The sequence below is a fragment of the Canis lupus genome, chromosome 34 (assembly GCF_003254725.2).
Source record: "Canis lupus dingo isolate Sandy chromosome 34, ASM325472v2, whole genome shotgun sequence".
NCBI lineage: Eukaryota > Metazoa > Chordata > Mammalia > Carnivora > Canidae > Canis > Canis lupus.
Window position 1 is genome coordinate 19,508,289 of NC_064276.1, and position 26,956 is coordinate 19,535,244.

The 26,956-nt window shown below is 44.0% G+C and overlaps 1 protein-coding gene and 1 long non-coding RNA gene across 8 annotated transcripts in view; one reads left to right on the forward strand and one right to left on the reverse strand.

The window, feature by feature from the left end:
• ST6GAL1 (ST6 beta-galactoside alpha-2,6-sialyltransferase 1) overlaps positions 1 to 26,956 on the forward strand; it is a 121,056-nt gene that overhangs the window by 42,624 nt on the left and 51,476 nt on the right. Inside the window, exon 1 of one of the 7 annotated variants that reach the window (XM_035710145.2) lies at positions 13,595 to 13,751. The exons of the other annotated variants lie outside the window; for them this stretch is intronic. The gene's annotated coding sequence lies outside the window, so the exon portion shown is untranslated. Of the gene's footprint in view, positions 1 to 13,594; positions 13,752 to 26,956 lie in introns of those variants that run through there. 7 annotated transcript variants of the gene reach the window in all.
• On the reverse strand, positions 10,450 to 26,927 carry LOC125754282 (uncharacterized). Its single transcript, XR_007408064.1, has 4 exons — positions 26,524 to 26,927; positions 15,099 to 15,244; positions 12,396 to 12,545; positions 10,450 to 10,639 (listed from the first exon to the last, which is right to left on the reverse strand). It is a non-coding gene; the product is annotated as an uncharacterized LOC125754282 (long non-coding RNA).

Genomic DNA, 26,956 nt, shown 5'->3' on the forward strand with positions numbered 1-26,956 from the left:
GTTTTTTTGTTTTGTTCTGTTTCTTAAATTCCTCATATGAGTGAAGTTGTATGGTATTGATCTTTCTCCAACTGACTTATTTCACTTAGCATAATGCCCTCTAGGTCTATGAGGGTTGCAATTTTATAGGGTCATTAGGACAAGTGATGATGCCACTATGGAGAGGTTGTGTACTAAGACATCTAATTTATTCCTCTGAATACCCTGCAGATACATGCTGTTATCCTTCTGAAATCACGGATCTTTGAGGTTCAGAGAGGCTCCACAAGCTGCCTAAGGTCCCATTGTGAGTAAATGATAGAATCAGATAGTGGACTCAGGTGTCCTACATCTGATCCACTACATCACCAGTCTCTAATCTGCATGATCCTAAGAATCGCCAGGGGCTCTTGCTGAAGGAGCAGTTCCCAGGCTCTGTATCAGATTTTGATTCAGCCCACTTTATTGGCAGGGGGCAGGCGGCAGGCGTGGGGAGCAGAGGCTGTAACAGGTACCCAGGATGATGTCAGGATTGGACAGGTTTAGGAAACATAGTATTGTAAGTTCCTGCCTATAAAGTGTGGCACTGGGTTGGCCCTCAATAAACACTGGCTGTGAGTATTATGACTTGAACTGATTGAAAGGACATCTTACTGTGAAAAGCGTTTCATCTTTTAAAAGCTCATTAGTCCTACAACTAGATCTTGAAGATAGAAGTTAAGGGAAGTAGATCCAGGATCAGGGAGTCTGCATTCTGAAACTCTAAACTCAGAACTACCTGCCAGTGGAATGAGCTGCCTACAAAGGTCCCTATTGTTCGTGATCAAGCAGTCTGTGACACCATGTGTCAGGTGTGCTGGTCGAGAGGACCCAGTGCTCGGTCAGCGTCTGTCCCGTGAATGCATGCACTGAGGAGCTGTTCATGGGTTTGGCATTTTGATATTCCGGTGGAGGTGGAGTGGTGCAGCTATGCGCAGTCTGGAGGGATCCCAACTCCGGCAGGGAAAGCCGGAAGGTAGGCATGGCAGAGATGGTGAGTAGGTATTTCAGGGCCATCACTCCCTGCTTTGTGTCTCAGGAAGCCTGTACTGCACTTTCCTCTGTAGCTTCTGAGTCTCCAGACTCTCATTCCCTGGCCATGAGGACACATTTTCCTTGGGGATTGGTGGTGAGCCAATGTCTCGCTCTTCTTGTATGTCTGGGTCTTGCCTTTATTTTTAAGTTCTTAAGGCCCATCTTATGGGCATATAAATTATAGAACATAGGGAATATTGTCCCTTCAGAGCCTGGAGAAAAGCTTGACCTCTATCCCGTTTTCAACCTCAGTCTTGATGACAAAATTTGGTGATGGCTTTCCTAGAGATCAAGAGCATCTAAACGACCTTGCTTGAAAGCTGATGGAAACCTACCGAATAATTGCTGTGGATACTTTCATTTCTAAGATCCATGACAAGTGCTGCCACTTTACACCCTGGTTGTGTGTTGGTGCTTTATATTATCTACTCTTATTTAATCCTTGCAGCAGCCTTGTGATATAGGTAACACTATCGCTCTTTTACAGTTGAATAAACAAGGCTCAGAGAATTCAGCCCAGTTGCCCTAGGTGACAGAGCTAGTAAGAAATGGGCTGGGGCTTCAGACCTATGTGTGATGCACAAATTAGAACTTATTATGCTTATAACATTTTGTCTCATTGGAATGATAAGTTTTGCTTCTCTCGATGAGGAGGAAAGTTAGGGATAGGTTCCCCAAACTGGTGATAGAGCACAAAGCTATATTCAGAATGCATCAAAAGGATAACTGACTCCTACATTCACGTTTGAAGTTATCCCTAATGTTTGTGAATGTGGATAACCATGATCTTCCTCTAGTCATGTCTTGGTGATGGCAGCACAGCAAGATTTCCAGTCCCTTGTGACCCTCAGGAAGACTCCATCCCTGCCAAGGTTGTTGGAGAGTATGTGTCTACACCTTGGTGGGCTCTGAGGCAAGGATGTTGAGGGCCAGAAATCTGACTTCTCATGAGGGATGACAGCTGGAAGATGAAATGAGAGCAAGAGAGCATGAGTTGTGCATCATTTAATCAGTCTGCAGTGGAGTACCTGGGTGGCTCAGTTGGTTGAGCAACTGCCTTTGGCTCGGGTTGTGATCTTGGAGTCCTGGGATTGGGCCCTGAGTCAGGCTCTCTGTTCAGCAGGGAGTCTGCTTCTCTCTCTCTCAAATAAATAAAATCTTTAAAAAAAAAATCAACCTGGAGCTTGAAACCAAAGGATACCTGTGTGTATTAACTTGAATAAGGAGACCATCTGAGCCCCCAAGTTTGTCTGCCAAACACCAGGAGATGGCTTCTTCTAGTATATAGATCTATATACTATACTATATACTATAACACATCTATAGATGTGTTAGAGAAACAAAAATCCCCCAAGAAAGGTGAGGGAATTTGAGTGCTTTCTTCAACTCAAGCTGTTTTCCTTGAACAGATTTTACTTTTTGGCTCTACATCACGTACATACTCATGTCAAGATGGAGGGTCCTCCACCACACTCCCCTTTTTGACTGCCTATTGGCCGTCTTTTTTCCCAGCAGCTTCTTTGACTTCCATCTTGAGGTTAGTGCTCTCACACACTGCCACTTTGTTCTCCTATTATCTCTCTGACCCCTGACGAAGCCCCACTGGCCAGCCTCCCGTCCCCACCTTCTGTTTAAAAACCTTGCTCCCATCATTCCTTTTTGAAGGCTTCAGGCCATAGCCAGCCATTCCAATACTACTGTCTATCTTCATTTCTAATCTAGCCAAGATGGTATCTTTTTCTTGGAGTTCCTTATGTAAAGTCAGTATTTTCTTTCTTTCTTTCTTTCTTTCTTTCTTTCTTTCTTTCTTTCTTTCTTTCTTTCTTTCTTTCTTTCTTTCTTTTTCTTTTTTTAAAGTCAGTATTGTACAGCTTGCCCTTTCATTATAGTGGTCTCATTCCATTTATTCAGCTGTTTTATTTTCTGCCTCAGGTGTACCAAGTTTACCTCTCAAAACTCCTTACAGGCAGGGACTGTAGTTTATGTGGAAGTGGTGGTGATTTTATTTTAATTTCTGTGTTTAGCAGGTAAGAGTGGCCAATAAAATTGTTTTTTGTCATTTGATCAACTGATGGACACTTACCACGGTCTGTGCACTGGACACAAGGCACTAGGGATATGGAGCTAATTATGACTTGGTGGTTGAAATGCTTATGGTTTTAAGGGAAGAGAGACATGCACGCAAATTAAAATTATATTTTGAGCTATAATTGAAGTTTAGTAAAATTTCTTGGGAGCTCAGATGAGAAATGAGAAAAGAGAGATGGAGACAGATTTAAGAAATGTTTTAAGAATAGAAATAGAACTTTGTTTCTTATTTAGATTCAGTACCGTTTAAGGGCTCATTCTAGGGGCAGTGAGGTAGCAGGATGAACACGTGATCCAGGAGCACTTGGGGAGAGGAATGGGTTGACTATGGGGTAAGAAAGAAGGAAAAGTCGAAGATACTAGACTTAGCAAGACAGTAAGAGCTGGAGAGAGGGACAGTGAGAGTTTTAACTGCCAACATTTATTGTGTGCCGATTACTGTGTGTGGGGTAGTTAACATGAATTGCTTGTTTTTCATCCATAAAACCCCAATGAGGTAGATACTTTCATTTTTCCCATTTTACAGAGGAGGAGACATCCTCAGAGCATTTGAGCTCATTTAAGATCACACAGCTGAAAAGTACTAGAGTCAGGTTTAAACCCAGGAACTCTTGCTTCAGAGCAAACACCCTAGGACGACTCGACCAACTGCTCCAGAGCCTCCAGAGGCCTTCACTGCCCATAGCTCCCACATTTACACCTCCAGCCTGGACTTTTCTCCAGACCTTTGACTTGCCATCAGGCTGCCTATTTACACGCCACTTGACAGTCTGATCTCAAACTCAGACTGAACCCCAACTGAACTTCTGCTCTTCACTTCTCTCCCCTTTTCTCCTCAGAGTAGCACCATCATTCCGGCTGCTTTGGCCCCAAACCTTGGAATCACCCTTGACTTTTCTCTCACACCCGCACCCAAGCCATCGAACTTGAGTTTCAAAGCACACCTGAAACACATTCCTTCTCACCACCCCCCACTGCAACTTCCCACTCCAGGCTGTAGGCATCTGGCACTGGGATCTCTCCAGTGATCTCCTGATGCTCTGCCTGATTTTACCCTTGACCCCTCTCCCTGTCCCGACATAGCAGCCTGAGCAATCCTGGCAACATTGAGTCTAACCACATTGTTCTTTTGCCAAACCCTTGCAGTGGCTCTTACTTTTACTCAGAATAACAGCCAGAGTCCTTACCATGAGCTGTAAGGTACTAGCTCATCTCTTCCACCCCCACCCCCACCCAGTTGTCTCTGTCCCTCTGGGATCCCCTCTGTCTGTCCCCTTCACTTGTACCTTGCCTTCTGGCCTGTACACACCCAGGCACTCCTGCCTCGGGCCTCTGTCTCAAATGCTCTTCCTGAGATATTGTGGGGCTTACTCCTTCACTAACTATAATTTGCTGGAATGTTCTCTTCTCAGTGAGGCTTCTTCTGACCTTTTAAACCTGGAAACTTGCCTCATCCCAGCACTTCTGATCCTCCCCTTCCCTGCTCTGCTCTACTTTGTTTCCCATAGCACTTAGTATCCTCTGAGAAACTAAATAATTTATTACATTTATGGGTTTTTTAGTGTTTCACTCTGCCCTCTTAAGGGCAGTAATCTTCATCTGGTTTATTCACTCTTGTGTCCTAAGCACTAAGATTTTTGCTGAGGACATCGTGGCTCGTGCATTTAAGAAAATGAGTCAGTGTAGAGTCCAAAGATTCTGGACAGGTGTTCAGTTGAAAAATATTTTTAAAAAGATGTGGTCTGGTGTCTGAGGGAGATGCCAGAATGGGGGTGGCCCACAGGGATGCAGGACCTGCCTCTGTGTAAGGCAGTAGGGAGTGAGCGGAGCTCTTGCTGAGGCTGGCTTCCCTGGTGATGTCAGGGCTGCTCTGGAAGCTGGCCACCAGAGGATACAGAGATGGAAAGGGAGGAGGGAAACGGGAAGTATGCTTGTTAGACTTTATTTTATTATTTTATAGTTTTAAAGATTTTATTTTTTTATGAGAGCCACACAGAAAGAGGCAGAGACATAGAGGGAGGAGCCAAAGGCAGACGCTCAACCACTGAGCCACCCAGGTGTCCCTCCTGTTAGACTTTAATAGGAGGGAGTTTGAAGAAGGAGACCCAGAGAGGCCTCACAAGGCCTGGAGAGGGATCTTCAGATTTTGCGATTAGAAATGCAACCTTAGTTGGATGATCTGTGCCAACTTCAATTATTTGAGGAACAAGTAGAAAGTGGGGAAGCGTAAGTAACTCAAGAAGCCCTGTGATGGGGAAGGCGAGATTAGGTGGTGGCATGAGGAAGTGATTTGTTTGAAGGACTTGTTTTTAGCTCTAAAAACCAGTCTTTTGGGTGTGGGTGGGGAAGTGACACACAGTAAGCTAATACCATCCAGACTGAAAGAACATGGTCCAGATTATATCTTGTCCCTGCCAGAGAGCCGCTACTCAATCTGAGCCCCACCCCCAGCACCCTGCCTGGCCCACAGTGGGTCCATAGTAAATAGTTTTTGAATACAGTAGAAACAACTATAGACCTTCCTGACCAGTCACTGTGTCCACAGCAACAACAAAATAACAGGAGTGTCCCACTGAGTGTTGGTTCATGGCATTTCTCTCCTCTAAGCTACACAGGTCTTAGCACTTCGAGCAGCCCACTCTTTGGTTATACTTTGGGTTCCTTTACTGCACAGAGGCTGTGTTTTTAAGAGGTAAATCTTCAGGTGACTCAGTTGAGTAACTAGAATGACAAGTTAACAGTTTTACATGGATGTGAAGGATATGGTGGGTCTTTGTCCATTCAGGCTGCTATAACAAAATACCAGCTTAAACAACAGAAATTTATTTTTCCCAGTTCCTGGAGACGGGAAGTCTGAGCTCAAGGCGCCAGCACCGTGACATTCCAGTGAGCGCTCACTTCCTGGTTGGGAGCTGGTGCCTTCTCTGTGTCCTCATGCATCAGAGGGGACAGTGGAGCTCTTGGGGCCTCTTTTATAAGCATACCAATCCCATTCATGAAGACTTCACCCTCAGGACCTCATCACCTCCTAATACCTTTGCCTCTGGGGGTTATGATTTCAACATATGAATTCCAGTGTTGCGGGGGAGGTGGATACATACATTCAGGCCAACGCTGATAGTAATTCCAGGGAAATAAGAGGAACAAAAGGGTTGGCTAAGGGTGGCAGATCTCTTGACTGTTGGGCAGAGCCTGGCATTGAGCCAGCTTCCTCTCATACCAAGTTGTACCACCTCTCTGGGAGTTGATTTTATTTATTTATTATTTTTTAAAAAAGATTTTTTCCATGAGACAGAGAGAGAGAGAGAGAGAGAGAGAGAGAGAGAGAGAGAGAGAGAGGCAGAGACAAAGGCAGAGGGAGAAGCAGGCTCCATGCAGGGAGCCCGATGTGGGACTCCATCCCTGGTCTCCAGGATCAGGCTCTGGACTGAAGGTGGCGCTAAACTGCTAAGCCACCTGGGCTGCCCTGGGAGTTGGATTTTAATGTTATGAGTTTGCTTCCTGTGGATTTTATAAAAAGAATAGTGTCAGGAAAAGAACCATGACTTGAAATATATCCAGAGCCAAAGTCTGTCTGCTTTTTCTTCCTTTTAAAAATGTGATATGCAAAGCATGTCGGCTTAATTCCCTGGTGGTGGCAAATGCCATAAAGTTCAGAGATGTCCTGGGAGAGAGGAGGACTCCTTCCTCTTTTACTCCTATCTTCTCTGAAAAGAGACAGCTTGGCAGGCTGCATAGAAAAGAATGAAAGAGAGAAGAAATCTCTAATATTTATTAAGTATCCGATGTGCCTGGAGCTATGCTAGGCCTGTGTGTACCTTTCATCTATCCTTATTAGGTGAAGGGCATTGAATCAGTCTTTTCTGTAACCTACCCAAGGTCTCACAGCCAACAAAGAGGAGAGAGGCTAGAACAAGCCCCAGGGAAAGAAAATTGAAGCCTGTGGCTAAAAAGAGACCAAGAAACTTCTGTTTGAAGTCAGCCAGAGTTCCTAGTGCCCAGTCTTATTGTCAGGAAAATGTTGAGAAATATTTATCAGAGGGGTGGTTGAATGAATTACTAGGGCCCTGAGAAAACTCGTAAATATTTTTGCAGAAGTGCTATTGGAAGTCTAGAGACTGGGAAGAATCAAGGGAGAGAGAAATAGAATTTAAATTTTCAAAAGGCATAATTATGAACCATGAGCATCAGGCAATGACTGAAATGTCCTATGTCCATGCACAGCATGTGGTACTACTTGATAAATGATAACTGTATACTTCAAGGCATTACAAATTATTAAGTCTATCCCCATGCTTCTCCTCACTCTGGAACATGAGGCATAGGGTTCCATGACTTGAGACTTTTCAATTTGGGGCACATATTGGAAATGATAGCTCCTCTCGATTCGTAATATCTTATTGCAAATGATAATGTCTTTCCCAGTTGGCAGTCCCGTGCCACCTCTTGTGCCTTAGTTTAGCTGCTCCTTGTGGCGTCTGTACCATGAAACTTGTGTCTGGTCCCATAGTCTATATTTTAAAGACCATCCCAAGTATCCTTACCCCTCAAGGGCAGACGTGTGATGTCATATCAAAAGATACGCCGATTATTATGATCGTTAACTTAGAACTCTTCTATCAGACAGTGGACATCTTTGTATCCTCATTAACTGAGGGTTTACCTTCTGAGGAACAACATGGAAGATGTGGATTGGATGGTGTTTCAGTTGGCGCAGATGTGCTGCTTCTATTATCATCACTAACGAATGCTCATTTGTGTCAGGAGATAATGCCTGTCTTCAGCTCTTAACTTGTGCTTTATACGAATACACAGAGAAGGCTCACTGATTTATGGATGATTTCCAGCCATCATTTGTGGTAGCAAATGCTGTATGTGCCAGGGTCAAAGTTCTGAATAAGGTCCACAGGCTAAGAGAGGGACTAAGTGTGAAAGAAAGAATGCACCAGAATAAATGTGAGCTCCAAATACCGAAGGTACCAGTAAGGCAGCCCAGCTGGGTGTGGCTAGAGAGGAGGGCTTGGAAAAAAGGCGAGTGAGCTTGATTTCAGTAGTACTCAACTGAGAGTCATTAGCATAAGACTGCTAAAAACTAAATTTTTAACATTTGCATTGGTATAGTCAGCTTCCTGTTCTATACTAGTTGGGTCACACCTGGAAGTTGTTGAGTTCTAGTCAGAGTGATGTGAACAAATGAGAATGAGTCCAAAGATGAGTAAGTGGAAAGGTGAAGAGTTCAGAGGCCATGTTATTGAAGGAATGGCTCAAAGAAGGGGAATCTTTAGCCTGAATAAGAGAAGGTTTAGGGGAGTGTAACGGTCTTAAAGGATTGGCCTATGGAAAAAAGAACAGACATGTGTTTTCCTCTAGAGAGTAGAATTAGAAGCAGGTGGAAGGTAAGGGGTACGGGGAGGACTGCAGTCCAATGTAAGTAAAAGGTTTTTCAGAATTAATGTTTGGCTACCTGTGGCTGGGCTGCCTTGGAAGAAGAGATTATCATTATTACATTATTATCATTATTACAGGTACGGACGAAGGTGCTCACTGACCAGGCATTTGTTGTTGCTATTGAGGGGGGAGTTCGTTCATCAGGGGACAGGTTGGCCAACCTGACTGTCCACTGAGGTCATTTCTAATTGTGATGGTGTGCGGTAGGCCACAGAGAACATTTAGGCCCTGTGCACTATGTTCCTAACGGTGATGATTTGATAGGAAGCGGTAGTGCAGAATGCTTGAGCTTTTGATGAAGAGCTAACGACTGAAGTCTTCCTGTACGTATTCGACTTTCTCTGTGATGAATAAAAGTTGGAATCCCCAAATGCTCATCAGGTAGCATTTGCTATTGGAAAAATAGTGGCATGACGGCAGGGTTCTTCTCACATAGGATCTCAGGCACCGTCAGGATCTCCTGGATGTCCTTCCAGTACTGTTCTAGGTGTCCACATCCTACACCTCCTTCCAGGTCCAGCCTTATTTCTTCACAGGAAACCTTTCCCTTCCCTACCCTTACTTGTAGGGTTGATCTTTCCTCTGTGTGCTCTAAACATGGGCTTTGGAGTTGGGTTTGAATTCTAGCCTTGATCTAGCTGGATGCATGACCTTGGGCAAGGGTCTTCCTATAAAGATATTCATCTATGAATGTGGGTGACTTGCATTTACTTTACAATAATTGGAGAGAGACAAACTGCCTCACGTAGCACCTGGCACATAATTCATGTTAAGTCAGTGGTGTTGGTATTTATGATGCTGTAGTTTTTTAAAGATTTTTTTTTATTTACTAGAGAGAGAGTATATGTGGATGGGGGAAGGGGCAGAGGAAGAGAGAGAATCTTACTTAAGTAGACTCCACACTGAGCATGGAACCCAACACAGGGCTCGATCCCCAGGATCCCGAGATGATGACCTGAGCTGAAATCAAGAGTCAGCTGCCCAACCCACTGAACCACCCAGGCGCCCCTATGATGATGTATTGATTGGCATCAGGATTGACCGCTGTGTTCAACTACCCCGTGAGTGGCTACCTGGAATGAAGAACCAAGTCCCTCTCTGTTAAACCAGTCCTTTCCTCTAAAAATTCCAATTAATAATACAGACCAGGTTCTGGCTTTATCTGGCACCAGCTGACTCAGGTACTTGAGCCAGCGAGTTCTCCATCACTGCCCGTCATGGTTGCCTGCCTCGCTACCTTCTCCGCCCTTGCTTTTACGTCATCTGCAAATATCTGGGCAGAGTTTCACAGTCTTGGTATGAATCTTCATGCCAGGCTCCTACCCCGTGCACCTGGTGGTAACTGACTTTTTTTTCTCGTGTGATCTAGACCTTTCCATCGAAACTGTTAGTTTATAATACGGGGGAGGCAGGTTGAATGCGGTCAGTTGCCCTCTCCTGGACTTGTTTTGATTTGGCTTTTCAGTCAGGCCCGACCTCTATTTTTCTCTTAGGCAGAGTGTGATTCTTCTATAGGTAAATCATTCACAGTTCTTGCATTCAGAGTCTGCAGAAGTCATTGCCCAGGACCCAGCCTGGACCTAGCAGCGTGGTAGAAAAGTCTGGAATGGTTTCTGTGCTCCAGAAGGTCACACCCTAGTGGAGGAGATGGACAGAGAAACTGTGAGAGGGATGCTGTGGGACACAATGGGGGGGGGGGCTCCTAACTCAGACTGGGGAGCAGGGAGACATGGCTTCTGTTCTCAGTTGCCTCATATTCAACAGGCTCTTTACATCAGACCCACTGGTTCTTCCCACATGCTAAGTCAAAGAAAACCTTCAAGTCCTCTCTGGGGTGCCCTGATAGAGACTTAAGGATTATGTCATCTGGCCTCCCCAGGTCTCACCTGTGAAGATGTGTGTTCTTGTGACCCGGCTCCCTTGGAAGCAGGAGTTACTTGCCTGATGGCCTCATCCCATACTGGACAGGGGTATGAGCTGCTCTGGGCCTTCTGTGATGATCCATACTCAACTTGCTGCCTTTGTTCCCATGATTCCACTGCTCCCAGGGCTGGGGGACATTGAATTTATGGGAAGAAGTGAATTCCACTGAGTCACGGAGCTTGGCCTCTTACTCATAATAGAAGCCAGAGGGGGCTTCCATCCCTAGCCACCTCCCCTTCCTCCTGAGGACAGAGGGTGGCCTGCCCATAATCTTTTAGGGTATCTGTGCTTCCCACCCTTTGAGAGGCCTGTGGGTATCATCTCCCTCATCTCCAGCTGACCACTGATATGGCCAAATTGACTCTGAGGGCAGGAATCTTGTTCCTCAAACTGAACCCTTTAGATTCTGTTCTGGCACCTGAGAACAGTTTCGGTATCTTTTAAAATTGTAAATATAGTACCTGACCATGATCGGAAAAAAACCCCACAACAAATATTTGGGGCCTACTTTGTGAAAATGCAGAGGCAAATTAGGCATGGTCCTTGCCCTTAAAGTACCCACAGTCCACTATTATTCTCTGTTGGATGGTTCTCACTGCTGGTCAGTACTTGTGAGACAAGTCCTTTACTAGCCCCTCCAAAACCACCCATTCCTTCTAATCTGGGTATGGCAGAGGATAGGCTCCTGTGGCAGCAGATGACTGTTTGGCTGCCTACCCACTCCCCACAATGCCTGGAGCTACCTATGGCCTGGGATGGTGACTTGAATGTCCATGTACCCCACAACCCTTCGCCAGGGATGGGCACTTCCCTTTGTAGGCACTTGATAAACTCCTGCATGAGGAATTGCAGTAGCAAGTACATAAAGGGATCTATTCTGGGGTCAGACTCCCTGTGGGGTGCCTAAGTCACCACTTGGCTGGCCTTTAGGACAGAGCATGCCCTTTGTCAGTTCACTTCCGTGAATGGCCAGTCTGACTCACTATTAAGTGGCCATGACAACCGAATGGATTTGAAGTTTAAAGAAAAAAAATCCTCCTAAGGAACATCTTATTTTGAGGGAGTGGGGGATGGGATCCTGGGATCACTTGAATATCTGTCATTCCAAACGGAAGAGTTATTTCCTGTTCTGTTCTCTCAAGTGTGTCAGGTGGATCCATCATAATGGCAGCCAGAGAAATCAGAAGTGAGACAGAATGGGACTGGAAATGTGCAGAAGTCATCCTGTGGATCGCAGAGTAGGGTTTTCTCCACTTTTCAGTTGGACGACTCAACAGGATTTTGCTTTTGTTTTTGTTTTTTCGTTTTTAGGTGTTTTAGAAAATAAAGGGGTCTAGTTAAAGTAACTGTGCTCAAAGGCCTCATGTAGCACTGTGCTAGAAGGGGCTGGGCTGGGGAGCAAGACTTGCATCTTGGTTATGTCCCCTTCTCGCTGTCTGTGGCCTTTGGGAAATCACTCACTCACTCTGAGCTTCAGCTTCCTCACCTGTGAAATAACCCACCTACAGAGTTATTCAGAAGATTTAAGATTAAATGGAAAGCCCCGCACCTAGACTAAGGGCTTCAGGGACGCTCAGGAGGATGATAGTGACATGCTAATCACAATAACGGAATGCTAGGCTCTCTGCTTGCCCTGCTGCTGCCTCACCAGGGACTGTCTGCGTCACCCAAACACTGCATGGCTCCCTACTGTCTGTATCTTTCTGTGTGTTCAGATGTGATTATCTTCTCCCCAGTAGCAGTTCTAATGCTGGCGGCAGCCTCAGAGAAGTGACATACAGCATGGAGACTGGCATGTCATTAACTCCATCCACTTAGCACATTCATAAAAAGGCGGTAGGGGGAGGGATTCAAGAAGAAAGAATAATTGAAATAGTGCCCACCATTCTGATAGCCACTCAGTCATATTCCGGTCCGGCCGGCACAAGGGCAGGGTCGGGAGCGCGACTCTAACTTCCTCTCCGGCTCTGTTAGGCTGAGCATCTTCTCGCAGGGTCTGATCCCAGCATTTGTGTCTTTTGTGCTACCTGGAGCTAAAGTCAAGATAATTATTTCTTCTGTTACCCAGAGGAAAGATTGTAATCTGCTCCAGGGCAGGATGAGAACCCAGCAGAGTTGGGTTCATGGAAGGAACTTTTGTGTGAGCATTCGGGGCTGTATCAGACTGTGTGTTCTGTAGCAGACTGTGTTCTATTCTATGGGTGATTTAAGGTAGGAGGACTTTTCATTCAACTTTCCTTTACTGCACGTGCTTATCCATACCAGATGAGATCTTATTTTGCCTGACTTCTCATACAGCCACTTATTTTTTCATTTTTGTCTGTATACATAAATGTTTCAGTGTATGTTTAAAAGATCCTAGGGACTTTTGGAGGGCATCTGGCTGGCTCAGTTGGTAGAGACTGGGACTCTTGATTTCAGGGTCATGAGTTTGAGCCCCATATTAGCTGTAGAGATTATTTTATTTTATTAATTAATTTTTAAAATATTTCATTCACTTGTGAGAGACAGAGAGAGGCACAGACATAGGCAGAGGGAGAAGCAGGCTCCCTGCGGGAAACCTGATGCAGGACTTGATCCCAGAACCCCAGGATCATGACTTAAGCCGAAGGGAGATGCTCAGCCACTGAGCCACCCAGGTGTCCCTGGAGAGATTACTGTGAAGAAAAAAAAAAAAAAAAAAAAGGCTGTTTTTTCCAATCAGGATTCAATTACAGTCCTTACGTTGTCATAGGTTGATCTGACTTTTAGAATTCTTAGAATGCTTGTAATCAGTAGTTTCCCAAGGGAGGAGGATTTTCGGCCCTGGTACTGATTTTGTAGCTAGCCATTGGTAAGGCATGGCTTTATTCTCCATATAAGCAGAGGTGGACACAGATGCTTCCCCTTCACGGTGCTTATCTGCTCTCACTGCTCAACCCTCCCTCTTAGAATCACCCACTTCCTGATCTTTCATCTTTTCATTCTTAAACAAAAATATGATCATTTGAGATTATTTTACTTCTTTATATGTTTGAAGACCAAGCTGAAGGACAAGTTCAGCTTCAGAAATTTCACCTTTAGATCTTCAGCCAAGAAGCCTTCTGTGTTTGCTTTAACTGGACCATGCAAGTGGAACACTGTGTTTTTTGATAGAGCTTGCTGCCTAACTTTCCTAGAAATAATCTGGATCCTATTTGGGAACCAGGAAGAAACACTTGAGCACGTAGAGAAGCCCACCCAGCCACGCACATGATGGGGTAAGTTTGTGCTTCTCACGCCTGTTGGCCTTGGGAGGAGGTAGATGGAGCATAGATGGTGAGGAGGTATTTCCTGGCTAAAAATAGGAACAGGATGTTTTGAGACAGGGGCTTTTGCTCCCATAAGGCTCTGTGCACAACGCTGCAGTTAATGCAGTTACCACAGGTGGTAGTTCAGCTCATAATGGCAGGTTTTGCACATGTCCCTAAGTGGACTGCAGGGTGAGCTAGGAGAAGCTGAAGTAGCAAAGTCAGAAAGGCAGTCATGTTCCGTCTGCAGGAAGGACCTTTCAACCAGGGACCTCTCGTGATAAGATTTATATTGTTAGGTGGCCCGTTGTACATCACATGCCAGTGTTTACCTTGGATTGAGGGCCGCAGCATTCCATGCTCATTCAGGCTTTCATACTGTTCTGTTTTGTGCATGTCAGAGTCCTTCCTGTTGGCCGTTGCCTACCTCTCCCTGCCACCACACTTCTCTGTTTCTCCCAGGTAGGGAGCATGCTGCTCTTGGCCCCTGGTGCACTTACATGTATTCAATTCCTCTGTTACAAGCACGTCCCATGCTGTGTTGTCAGGTTTCTTGCCAGACCCCCCCTACCACTAAGCTTAATGCCTGGTACATAAGGGCACACCCCATTTGTGTGGAGGTTTGAGGGGTCTGCCTGTAGCACTCTGCGTTGGTTATGTTGGGGGACTTGTGAGGAGGAGGAGGTGTGTTCTTGGGGATACTTGTTTTTAGAGACAGGAGATGTGGAAAATAGGTAAGTAATAGTATAAGATGGAAGGCAGAGAATATCAGAGGAGGTGGGTATGGCCACCCCACCTCCTTGCTGCTGTGCAAATCATACTACTTAATCTTTACCTCTACAGTCCTTGACAGTTTATCGAGCACCTTCCACCTGCAATCTCTCATGCCATGAACATGATATCATTACCCTCTGTTTTGTAAATGACAAAACTGTGGCTCAGTGGAGTGAAATGGCATGCTAAGGGCTACTTAATTAGTGATGGTAGAGCTAGGACCGCAGTGCAGTTTTCTGATACTAAGGTTAGTTTCCTTTCTCCTTTTTGTCACTTGTCTCAGGTTGGTAACCTGGGACCTGAGGAGGAGAAAGGACTCCACCTGGAACCACAGATGTAATTAATGACTTGATACAGGTGTGAGCCAGGTGTGAGCTTCTATGTGGCCAGTGAGTGGGGAGGGAGAAGTAGGGAGAGCACAAACATCGAACAGTGTTCAGTGGAAATAGAAAGCAAGACACAAGCTCGGGCTGTGTTTATAATTTTAAATTTGATAATAGTCACATTACAAAAGTAAAAATAGAAGATGGAGTTAAGGGGCACCTGGGTAGCTCAGTTGGTTAAGCGTCTGCCTTCAGCTCAGGTCATAATCCCAGGGTCTCGGGATCGAGCCCCATGTTGAGTTCCCTGCTTGGCATGGAGTCTGTTTCTCCCTCTCCTTCTGCTGTTCCTCCTTCTGTGCTCTGTCTCTGTCAAATAGATAATAAAATCTTAAAAACAAAAAAAGTTAACCATTTAAAAAAAAGATGGTTGATTTTAATATATTTTATTTAACCCAGTATCTACAAAATATTATTTTATTATGCAATTGACATTAAAGTTATCAGTCCAACATTCTTACATTCTGTTTTTCTGTGTAATTTAAATTTATAAAGTATCTCAGTATGGATTAGTCACACTGCTAGGGCTCCATGGCCGCCTGTGGCTAGTGACTCCTGTACCAGGTGAAGTTGGGTTGTATGGATTTTATATATTTCAACCATTACATGAAGCATTTATTATCATATTGCCTAATGGCTTAGGAAATGAAGACCAGAGAGGTTACGTAACTTGCCTGAGATCACAAAGCTGGAAAGTGAGAGCTGGTTTGTGACCCAGGTCTGTCCCTCCTCTTCCCCTGTGCTTGATCTGAGCCTGGAAGGATGGTGGAATTGAATAGGTGGAAATGAGCAATGGCCTTGAGGTTGTGATATTACCCCCGAGGGTGTGACTTGCTGCTGGTGTTGATACTACTGTGTGCAGTGGACAAGGGGCGGGGTGTCTGGGGACAGAGCAGGGGTAGCTAGTTTCCAAACCATTGTTAGACTTTGTTAACCATTGTTAGACTTTTGAGGATGTGGCTGAGGGATCACAGGAGAGTGAAGAGAAGGCTTGTCTTCAAATGTCAGAGCAGAAGTTAAGGGAGCCCGTTCACTATGTGGTGAGCCTGTTATATATGTGAAGGTTCAGGTTATAACTCGCAGAGAGAACTCAGCCAGGGCCAGGTTGTAAGGGCCAAGTACACATGTTTGCCCTCCCTATGCTAAGGCAGGAGGGCCTACAGTTTGTCTGAGTTTTATCCCTTTCCTAGAAGATGATAGTTTCCTGGAGGGGAAACTGGCTTAGGTGGACCATGTGCCTGCCCCTTGGGCAACCAAGTGGGTTCTAAATTTGTTTTTCTTGTTTTATTCACAAACATCACAATAGCAATAACAATAAACTCTTTAAATTCCTGGCATTCTGGCCCATTAGTGTTCATTTTACAACGTTCTCTTGCAATCATCTATTTTTCCATTTGTGGTGGGGGGCAAAAAGGTTTTTGCTAGAATTATAATTTTAGCGTGGATGGAGTTTATTTTGTTTCTGCCTTTACCATAAACATTTTTCTATTTTTATAGTGTGTGTGCTATGTTAATGGCCTCAGAGGATATCACTGAATTCTACATATAATTTCTTTGTTTCTATGGATGGATGTTTAGATGGTTTCAAAATTGACATGGTTAATACTCCAGTCTACGACCTCATGCCTAGGTTTCTTTTCTATCTTTTGTAATTAGATTATAAAATCAGGTCACTAAGATTTATAAATATATTTATGAATTACTTTAATTACTTTTAAACATAATTTAATTACATTTAAATGGGATATAATTAAATATAATTGTATTTATAAGCAATATGCAATTATAATTATACATTAAAAACTAATTTTTAAAGATTTATTTATTTATTTGAGAGAAAGTGAGTGCAAATACAAGCAGGAAGGGGTAAAGAGGGAGGGAGAGAGAGAATTTCACACTGAGTGCGGATCCTGATGCGGGGTTTGATCCCAGGACTCTGAAATCATGACCTGAGCCAAAACCAAGAGTCAGACCCTTAACTGGCTGCATCCCTAAAAGGTGTCCCTAAATCTTCTAGGTGTCCTTAAAATTATTTCTTTATAATAAAAACCCCAGCCTTTGAATTCTAAGCCAGAAAGCTACAAACATTTTAAAATGTGTTGGTTGTTCTGAGATCTTGCTTTCATTTTCTTGATGTATTGCTTCTGCTGTTGACCCCTGCCAGCTTTATTGAGATATAATTGACATACAGCACTGTATAATAAATTTAAGGTAGACAGTACATACTTCCACTTTCCCAGCATCAAGTGTTAATGCGAGCTCACCGTTTTTGTCACAAAAATCACGAGATTCAAAGTTTTGCTAAACTTAACAAAGGTAAAGATATGCCAAGTGTTTGTGTGTACTTACTTCCTCATATACCTCTTGGGACATCACTGATGTCACCATCCAGAGGAATGGGTGAGGCCACCATCAGTGTTGGGGTGCCTTCCTAGAGGAAGGGTGGTTCAACAGTTCCTTACCTGATGGTGAGGGCCAAGCCCCAATACCCACTGCCTTCAAGTCTGGGCATAGCACTCCCCGAAATTCAGCCTCAGTTTCCCACAGTGGCACAAAAGGAGAATAGAACTCCATCCTGAACTGAACACAGCCCGCATGAAAGGGATGACTTTCCCACTTCCTTCCACATTTCCTATTGCATGTGGATCTGTCCCAGGCTTTGGAGGCAGAGAGATGTGTGGTGGTGGGCATGTGATTTAGTCTCTCGTTGGCTCATTTTTCATCTAAAATGAGAACAACGGCAGTCTCCTTGTGAGGTCTCCAGGAGGGTGAAATGTGTTCATCCTTGAAAAGTAGAAAGAACAGTGCTTGGCACATAATTAGTACTCCATGAAGCTTATAAATGTGGGTCTGAATCTCAGTCCCAACACTTCCTAGATGCTACTTTGTGCAAATCTCTTAACCTTTCTCTTCTTGAGCTTCCTCTTCTGTAAAATGGGATTATAACACCTGCCTCACAAAGGTGCTAGGGGGTTTTAGTGAGATGGTGTGTAGCACAGAGCGCTGCACATCAAAGGGAGCCGAAAGTGAAACATTGTTATTATTATTATTTTTAAGATTTTACGTATTTATTTGACATAGAGGACAAGCAGGGGGAGCAGCAGGCAGAGGGAGAAGCAGACTCTCCACTGAGCAAGGAACCTTATACAGGCTCGATCGCAGGACCCTGGGATCACGACCTGAACCAAAGGCAGACACCCAACTGACTGAACCACCCAGGCGACCCAAAATATTGTCTTTAAAAATTTTTATTTTCTACTCTACAGAAGGGAGAGCTTTGTCCCTTTACACTGGTCTAAGCAGCACTTCTATTGTAATGAGCTCTTAGGTTTTGATCATTCTTGTTACGGTGTATTTGTATGTCTCTATGTTGTAGGTTTGAGGCCATCCTGAAACAAAGAGGGAAGCAAAGCAACATTTTCGTGTCCCTGAAGCTGTTGACAGGTTTTAGTGAAATCTTGTTTTGAAGGTTAGTAAGTGCATAATTTCACAGAGAGAGGGTGATATTTCATATACTTAGTAATTTAGTGGCTTCTCCTCCCAGTTGGCATCAAAAGAAACTGGCAGGTGTATGGAAGGTATCACGTGTTTCATTATGCTCCGATGATATTTGTCTGAATGAAGAGATAAAGGGCACAATCTTTTGGAAATGCAAAGAAAGAATGGAAGAGGCACTAGAGCACAGCCTACCCATCCCCTCCTCCTGTCTCTCCAGCTCGTCCTCATCTTCCTGTTGGAGATGAGGTGTCTCCCCGAGGCTGCCTCCCCGGACCATCTGGACTGGATGACTGGCCTTTCTCTATGGTGGCATACTGGACCACTGTGGTTCTCTCGTACCAGTCTTTCTCCCTCCGGAGGCAGAGACCTGCCGTAGTCACCCATGTATCCTTCTTACCTAGCCCGGGGCCTGAACAGCATAGGACTCCATAAGTGTGTTGGCTTAATGGATGAACTTGCAGAAATCTGCCCATGATGCTAGAAGGTACATGCTAGAAGGACAATGACAGGTGGATTTGCAAAAGAAAGGCAAGTGGAAGGTAAATGCCATTTTCTGCATGGGCAGAGGATGAATGAAAACCATAGTGTTTGTTTGGAAAACACGTAGGACATCCCTTTGCTTCTGCTGCCCTTGTACCTTGTGAGACATTGTCTGTCCTCTCATCCCAGCTGTTTCTTATCCCTAAGCATCCTCTTTCTTTCAGCCTCTCACCAGTTCCCAACTGTGCCATCAACCTGTGCCTAAGATTTGGGGTGAGGATAGTTCTGTGGCATGTTCATGTCTAATTTGTTAGCCTCCCTGTGTTATGGGAAAAACCTGAACTCTGGGTGTGTTACAGAAAGGATGAATATTTCCTTTAATCCTCATGCCTTGTGAGTTAGACAAGAGCCAGAGAGAGCCTCACTGGCTTTCCTTGAACAGCAGTAACTGGTGGAAGGTGTAGGAATAAGTTGGTGTGAAATGCACTTTGCTCTAGAAATGTTGGCTGTGGGGCCTCTGGTTTGTCACTGCTCACCTGGGAAGTCCAACCTACCTTAACAATCGTCTTCTCTACTGAACACATATTGTATGCTGAGCAGTGTACTGGGAGCTTCACAGATATCATCTCAGATACTCACATTTAAGGACCAACGTGAATCCCCTACATCTTCCAGGAAGCCCGGCCAGACTGAAGTCAGCAGCATGACACAGTGCTAAGAGGAGGATTTGAGAGGGAGCCAAGAAGTTGGAGTTCTAGTTTGGCTCTGTTGGAAACCAGTGATGTGGCCTTCTCTCTGCCAGTGGTCCTGCTTTCTTATGTATGAAAATGGGATGGGGAGAAGCAATCAGATTTCTCAGTTCCCCATTTCGTGTCCTCAATGTATCTACTCCAACCCAACCTGCTCTCTTCTTTGCCTGAGTTATTTTAGATTGCAGGTCAGAATTACATCTTTTAGTAGTGCTATGTGCTCTGAGTGAGTCTTATCTCCTAGCGATACTCTGATCTTCCTGTGACAAAGACTTTATCTTGTTCTCTTAAATGCTTAACTCTGGGCCTACCACATTGGTGAAATATGATTCTGTTACCCTTGCGTGAGGCCTTGGCACATCTTGGGTATGTGTTGTCCTGAGACAGTTGTTTCTGGGCCTCTTCAGTCTTTCTCACGTTATGAACTGAGGTTAAGTTGTCAGGGCCACTTTCAAATAAATTGGACTTTAAATGTGATGAACTTCTACTTAACCATTGTTTTTCCGCTGGTTGGTTAGTGCCTTTTGTGTCCTAAGACATCTTTGCCTGCTCCAAGTTCATGAAGATACTCTCCTATATTTGCTTCTAGAAGTGTTATCGTTTGAACTTTCACACACAGGTTTAAGATCCTTCTCAAATTAATTGTATGGATAAAGTGAAGTAGAGGTCAAAGGTCATTTTTTTTTTTTTTCCTGTGTTGATATCCAGACATTTTGGAACAGTTTATTAAGAAGATTTTTCTTTCTCCATTGAATTTCATTGGTACCGCTGTAAAAAATTGATACTGTATATGTGTGGGCCTATTTAGGGATTTTGTGGTTTTTTTCCTTGATCTACTTGTTTGTCCCTACACCAATTACACAGTGTCTTGATTACTTTGGTTATAATAAATTGTTAATATAAGTCCTTTAACTTTGTTCTTCTAATATTGCTTTTGCTATTCTAGGTCCTTTGTATTTCCTTATAAATTTTAGACTTAGCTTGTTAGTGTCTACAAAATAACTGGGAATTTTGACTAAGAATGCATTGAGGCTGTATCAATGTGGAAGAGTTCTCCAGAGAGGTAGAACTTCCTCTCTCACACACACACATGCACATGTGTGCGTGCACAGACACAGTGTATTCTAATTTTAGAAAGCTGGTAGTGGGGATCCCTGGGTGGCTCAGCGGTTTGGCGCCTGCCTTTGGCCCAGGGTGCGATCCTGGAGTCCCGAGATTGAGTTCCGCGTCGGGCTCCCAGCATGGAGCCTGCTTTTCCCTCCTCCTGTGTCTCTGCCTCTCTCTCTCTATCATGAATAAATAAATACATCTTTAAAAAAAAAAAAAGAAAGCTGGTAGTGATGCTCTGAGTTGATTTTTGAGACCAATAATGTAAAATACATATTTTTAAAATTTATTTGACATAGACAGAGTGCAAAAGCACAAGCAGGGGGAGCACGAGAGGGAGAAGCAGCAGGGAGCCCCATGCAAGGCTGGATCCCAAGAATCCAGGATCATGGCCTGAGTTGGAGGCAGTTGCTTAACCAACTGAGTCACCCAGGAGCCCCTGTAATGTGCATATTTTTGATAAACACTGGTGCAGTTAAGGAGAGAAGGACCTATAAAATAAGTGATTACCATCTACTGGAAAGTGCCACCAAGATGTGTACAGAGAGCTCTAGGACACAAGGGTAGAGAGCCAAACCAAGGAGTGTCCTGGAGAGTCTGGGAAAGCCTCCCAGAAGTCCTTGAAGAGTTGGCATAGAAAAGGAAGCATTTAACATATTTGACAAGAGGGTTGGGAGAGGTATTTGAGCTTGAGGATGACAGCAGTGGTGCGAGTGGGAAATGGTGAGGTAGGATGGGTGTACTCTAGTTAATTTAGTCCAGATGAAATGTGAGGGCTGAGGGAGTGGCAGAAGGTGAGGTTACAGATAACAACAGAAGGAACAAAAATCATAAAAGCTCCCCTGCAACAGTCTAAAAAAAAGTTCACATTTTATCTCTACCCTGTGTGGTCATGATTTCGAACAGAACAACCAGACCCAAAGGAGACCCAGTTCTGGAAGCCAGATCTTCTAACCCACTGATGCAGTTATCCTTCCATTCATGTGGCTTCTCAGAAGATCTACCCAGACACATAAATTGTGCTCTTTGAACCATTTACCGAAGTGAAAATGCTAGTCCCTTACAGGACATTGTACAAGGTGGAGAGTGAGCTCACTCCATCTGTTTTTCCTCATTCCCTGTGTAGGCTTGCCTCATCTGCCAGGCAAAGTCATGGGAACCTGTGAGAGAGTGATAACCTCCTACATCTCCAACATGGCATTATTCTAGATGCCTTCTGACTATTGACCCAATGAATCTTCACAACAGTTCTTTGTGATGTTATTATTTCCATTCCATAGATAAGGAAACTGAGGTACCTAGAATTAAGTGACCTACCTAAAGTCACACATCAAGCAATTAGCAAAGCTGCGTTTTAGGTGAAATCTCTTCTCCTAATCACCACAAGCCTTCTTGTTTGGGTTCAATTTCATCTCTGCTGTGTCCTCAAACCTGGACCTTTGAACAGAGATGTTCATAAAAAGATTTGGCTTTGAGTCTCAATATTGCCAAATCTGATTCTTCCCTAATATAGAGGAAAAGGAAAAGTTTTTCTAGCTAGGAGAAAAAGGATGGCTTCTGGAAGGAGATGGTGTTTTGATGGAGCTTTGGAGAGATGAGTGAAACTTTGCAAAGTAAAAATTGCTGAGAAGGAAGGGCAGCAGTGCCAGCCAAGATGATGTCATTCAACTTTGACCTCCTTCTGTTTACAACTAAAAAACTGGACAGAATGCAAAAGTAACTATTGCAAGAGCCCCAGGAAGTGATAGCAGACAGAAAGGAGATGGGACCTAAAACTTGGACAATGACCCGAAATGGCCTTTGTCACAGAGAGTTGCACGATGGTGTGGGAGGCTAAAACTCTGAGATAGCCCCACCTTTCAGGCAGAGGAACATGGCAAAGGAGCCTCCAGAGAGTGGGAGGAAATCTCTGAGAGGAGAGAGCTGGGAAAAAGGCCATACTCCCTCTGTGTATGGACTAATATAAGTCATGGGCATGCTCCAAGGTGTGTATGGATGGAATAGACCTGAAGAAGCATGGCAAAGGTTTGGAGTACTTAACTATGAAATCAACACTACCCAGGTCCTGGAGAAACCCAGAGTTACCTATATGACAGGCAGACCCAATTAGCCTAGCAAAGGCTTTGAAACCCAAACTGGCATAAAGCCACCAAAGTTGAGACAGAATTTTCAATCTGAACCTACCTGGGTTAATTGTACATAAAATAAATAAAAATATCAACATTTTTTCCAGAGAATTTAAGCAGGATTCAGTCTCATAACATGTTATCCAAAAGGCCAGGATACAATCCAAATTTTCTCAATGTAAAAGAGCCAGGAAATTCTGAATGATACTCAAGGGAAAAGACCATAATAGGTGCTAACCCTGAAATGACTCAATGGTGGAATTATGAGACAGACTTACAGTAGCTATTATAAAAATTCTTCACTCTTGAAATGAACAAGATAGAAATTATCAGCAGAAAAATAGAAACTATGCAAAACAACCTGATGGAAATTTTAGAACTGAAAAGATGGCATCAGAAAGTAATAAATTCATTGCAATGGGCTTAGTGACAGAAAAGAGATAACAGAGGAAAAAGATCTGTGAATTTGAAGATAGATCAATAGAAATAATACAGTATTTTATATTTGTAAATATATGCTTTTATCGGGGGAAAAATGAACAGCATCTTAGGATACCATGGGACATCAACAAGTTGAAAATTCATGTGGTTGGAGTCCCAGCCCAGAAGGTGGGGGGAAAAAAGGTAATGGTACAGAAAAATTTGAAGGTAAAATGGCTAAAAATGTCCCAAATTTGGGGAAAGACATAAGCTAACAAGTTAAAGAATCTCAGTGTGGGGCACCTGGGTGGCTTAGTTGGTTAAGTGTCTGACTCTTGCTTTTGGCTCAGGGTCTTAGGATCAAGCCCCATGTCCAGCTCTGTGATCAGTGGGGAGTCTGCTTGAGATTCTTTCTCTCCCTATGCCCCTCCTCCAACTCATGGGTGCACTTTCATTCTCTCTCAAATAAATAAGCAAATCTTTAAGGAAAAAAATAAAAAGAATCTCAGTAAATCCTAAATAGGATAAACTCAGTGGCAACTACTCAGCCACATCATAAACTGCTAAACATGAAAGATAAAAAATCTGGGAGCAACCAGAAAAAGACACATACGTCAGGCAAACCTATTAAAACAACCATAGACTTCTCATTTCTAACCATGTGAGCCAGGGACAGTGAAATAACATCTTGAATGTACAAAAAGAAAAGGTGTGTCAACTTAGAATTTTATATCCAGAAAAAATATCCTTTAGGAGTGAAGGAAAGATTGGGATCCCTGGGTGGCGCAGCAGTTTGGCGCCTGCCTTTGGCCCAGGGCGCGATCCTGGAGACCCGGGATCGAGTCCCACGTCGGGCTCCCTGCATGGAGCCTGCTTCTCCCTCTGCCTGTGTCTCTGCCTCTCTCTCTCTCTCTCTCTCTCTCTCTCTCTCACTATCATAAATAAATAAAAAATAAAAAAAATATATTAGGAGTGAAGGAAAGATAAAGATCTCAGATGAAGGAAAATCAAGAAATTTCATTTTTAGCAGACCTGCTCTAGAACTGCTTTTTTTTTTTTTCTAGAACTGTTAATGGAAGTTTTTCAGGCTGAAGGAAGGTGATACCAGTGGGAAACTGCTTTTATTCTAAAGATTTTATTTATTCATGAGAGACACAGAGAGACAGAGACATAGGCAGAGGGAGAAGCAGGCTCCCTTGCTGGGAGCCCAATGTGGGGACTTGATCCCAGGACCCCCGGGATCACGACCTGAGCCAAAGGCAGAGATGCTCAACCACTGAGCCACCCAGGTGCCCCTCAGTGGGAAACTTTGAACTTGAATGAAAGAAGAATAAAAAAAATGATACATAAATATATAACACTGCAGATTCCTGTTAGTAAACCTACAGACAAAAATACAAAAGTAAGCAAACATCCTCTCTAATGCCATGACATGGGGGTAACTATAGATAACTGGCAATATTTTGGATATGATTCCTTCAAGTTGTTTTCTCTGTGAATAGCATTTCTTTTTCTCTTCCCTCCCTCTCTTCCAATTAAGATTATATATAGAATATATGGTTTTATAATATTCCTTACCAGTTCACATTGTATTATACTTTTTTTGTTTAGAAACCTTAGTTACTGACAGTTTTATTAGGTTTGATAATGGTATTTTTGTTGTGTTTTTAAAAAGAATACATTTTAGAAACACACACTGACATATTTATGGATGCAATGCTATGGTGTCTGTGATTTGCTTCAAATACCCAAGGTGGGGAGCTGGCTGGATATGGATGAGCTAAGATTGGCCATAAAAAGGGGCGCCTTGGGTGGCTCAGTGGTTGAGCGTTTGCCTTCAGCTCAGGGTGGGATCCTGGAGTCTTGGGATCAAGTCCCATATTGGGCTCCTTGCATGGAGCCTGCTTTTCCTGTCTCTGCCTCTCACTCTCTGCCTCTGTGTCTCTCATGAATAAGTAAATAAAATCTTTAAAAAAGTGGCAGGGGCATCTGGGTGGCTCAGTTGGTTAAGTACCTGACTCTTAGTTTTGGCTCAGGTCATGTCTCAGAGTTGTGTGATCGAGCCCTGTGGCCGGCTGCTCACTCAGTGGGGAGTCGGCTTAAAGATTCTCTCCCTTTTCCCCTCCCCGAACTCATGCTGTCTCTCAAGTGAATAACTATATCTTAAAAAAACAAACAAACAAATTGGCCATAAATTGATCATTGCAGACAATGGGTAATGGGTACTTGATGGTTCAATGTACTACTTTCTGTAGTATTCTATATGTATGCAATTCTTCATTAAAAAGCTTTAAGAAATCTTCATGAACGTGATTTTAATTATTTAATCATATCCCATCCTGTGGACATCCCATATTTAAGTATTCCTCTGTTGTGAATTGAGGTGTCTTTAGGTTATATGTGGGCTGAGATGAGACTGCAGTCTTTGAGAGCTTCTTTGATTATTAACTTTTTGGAGATGTGATTACTGAATTAAAGAAGAATGGACAAGGGCACCTGGGTGGCTCAGTGGTTGAGCATCTGCCTTTGGCTCAGGTCTTGATCCCAGTGTCCTGGGATCGAGTCGCACATCAGACTCTTTGCATGGAGCCTGCTTTTCCCTCTGCCTGTGTCTCTGCCTCTCTCTATGTGTCTCTTATGAATAAATAAATAAAATCTTAAAAACAAAAGTAAAAAGTGCCAAGTTTCCTGAAGTAGATGGCACTTAAAAAAAAAAAAAGGGACGGGGGGGAGAATGGATATTTTAATGCTTGGCTGTGTTTTGCCAAATCACCGTTCGGAAGACATGTTGTATGTAGTCTCCATACGAGAGGTATCTAAGAGTGCTCTCATCAGCTCTACGTTATATATATTTTCAGCCTCGTTAATTTGATAGAGGGGGAGGGTGGTATCTTATAGTTTTCATGTGACTTTCCTTGGTTTCCAGGGACATTGACTTCCCCAGCCTCACACTGAATTGGTTCCCATCCTTTCAGGGAGGGAGCAAGGGAGGAGAGTAGGAAAAGGGAAGAGATTTGTTGCTCCTTCCCCATTCCCCACTTTGAAGATGAGAGGCAAACAGACACAGGGAGCCCTGGGTTCAAATCCTGGCTCTGTCACCTACCAGCTACTGACTGTACACCGTCAGCCTCTCCCTGTCTCAGATGTCTTCGGGGAAGAGCTAGGGCAGTCATGCCGGCCTCATGAGGCCGAGGAGACAGAGACTCACCGGGGCCAGCTGGTGCACAGCGCTCCACCGCAGGATGGTAGCTGTTGTTGCTCTTGGGAAGCTGAGGATTAGAGTGTCTCAGAAGGATCTCCTGCTTTCTTGCACGCAGGCAGGAGGGAACTCCAGACTGGGTGTCATTGTCTCCCCCAAGCCCAACCCCAGCCCTGATCCTAACCACACCTGCCCCACTCCCTGCACAGGGAAGGGCCCGGGCAGGAATTCCTACTCCTGTTTGTATCACTGTCCCTTCACCCTTCATTCTTCGAAGTCTCCCCAGCCTTTCAGCCTCCCGTTGCTGAGAGAGAAAGGCAGGTATCCCCAGCCGGGAAATCCAGCTTGGGGAGCTGGGTGAGCCTGAGGAAGGAATCGAGGAAGGGATTCAGACTTGCCTGCTCCCAGGATTTGTCTGGCTGGGTGGGAATGCATGTTGTGG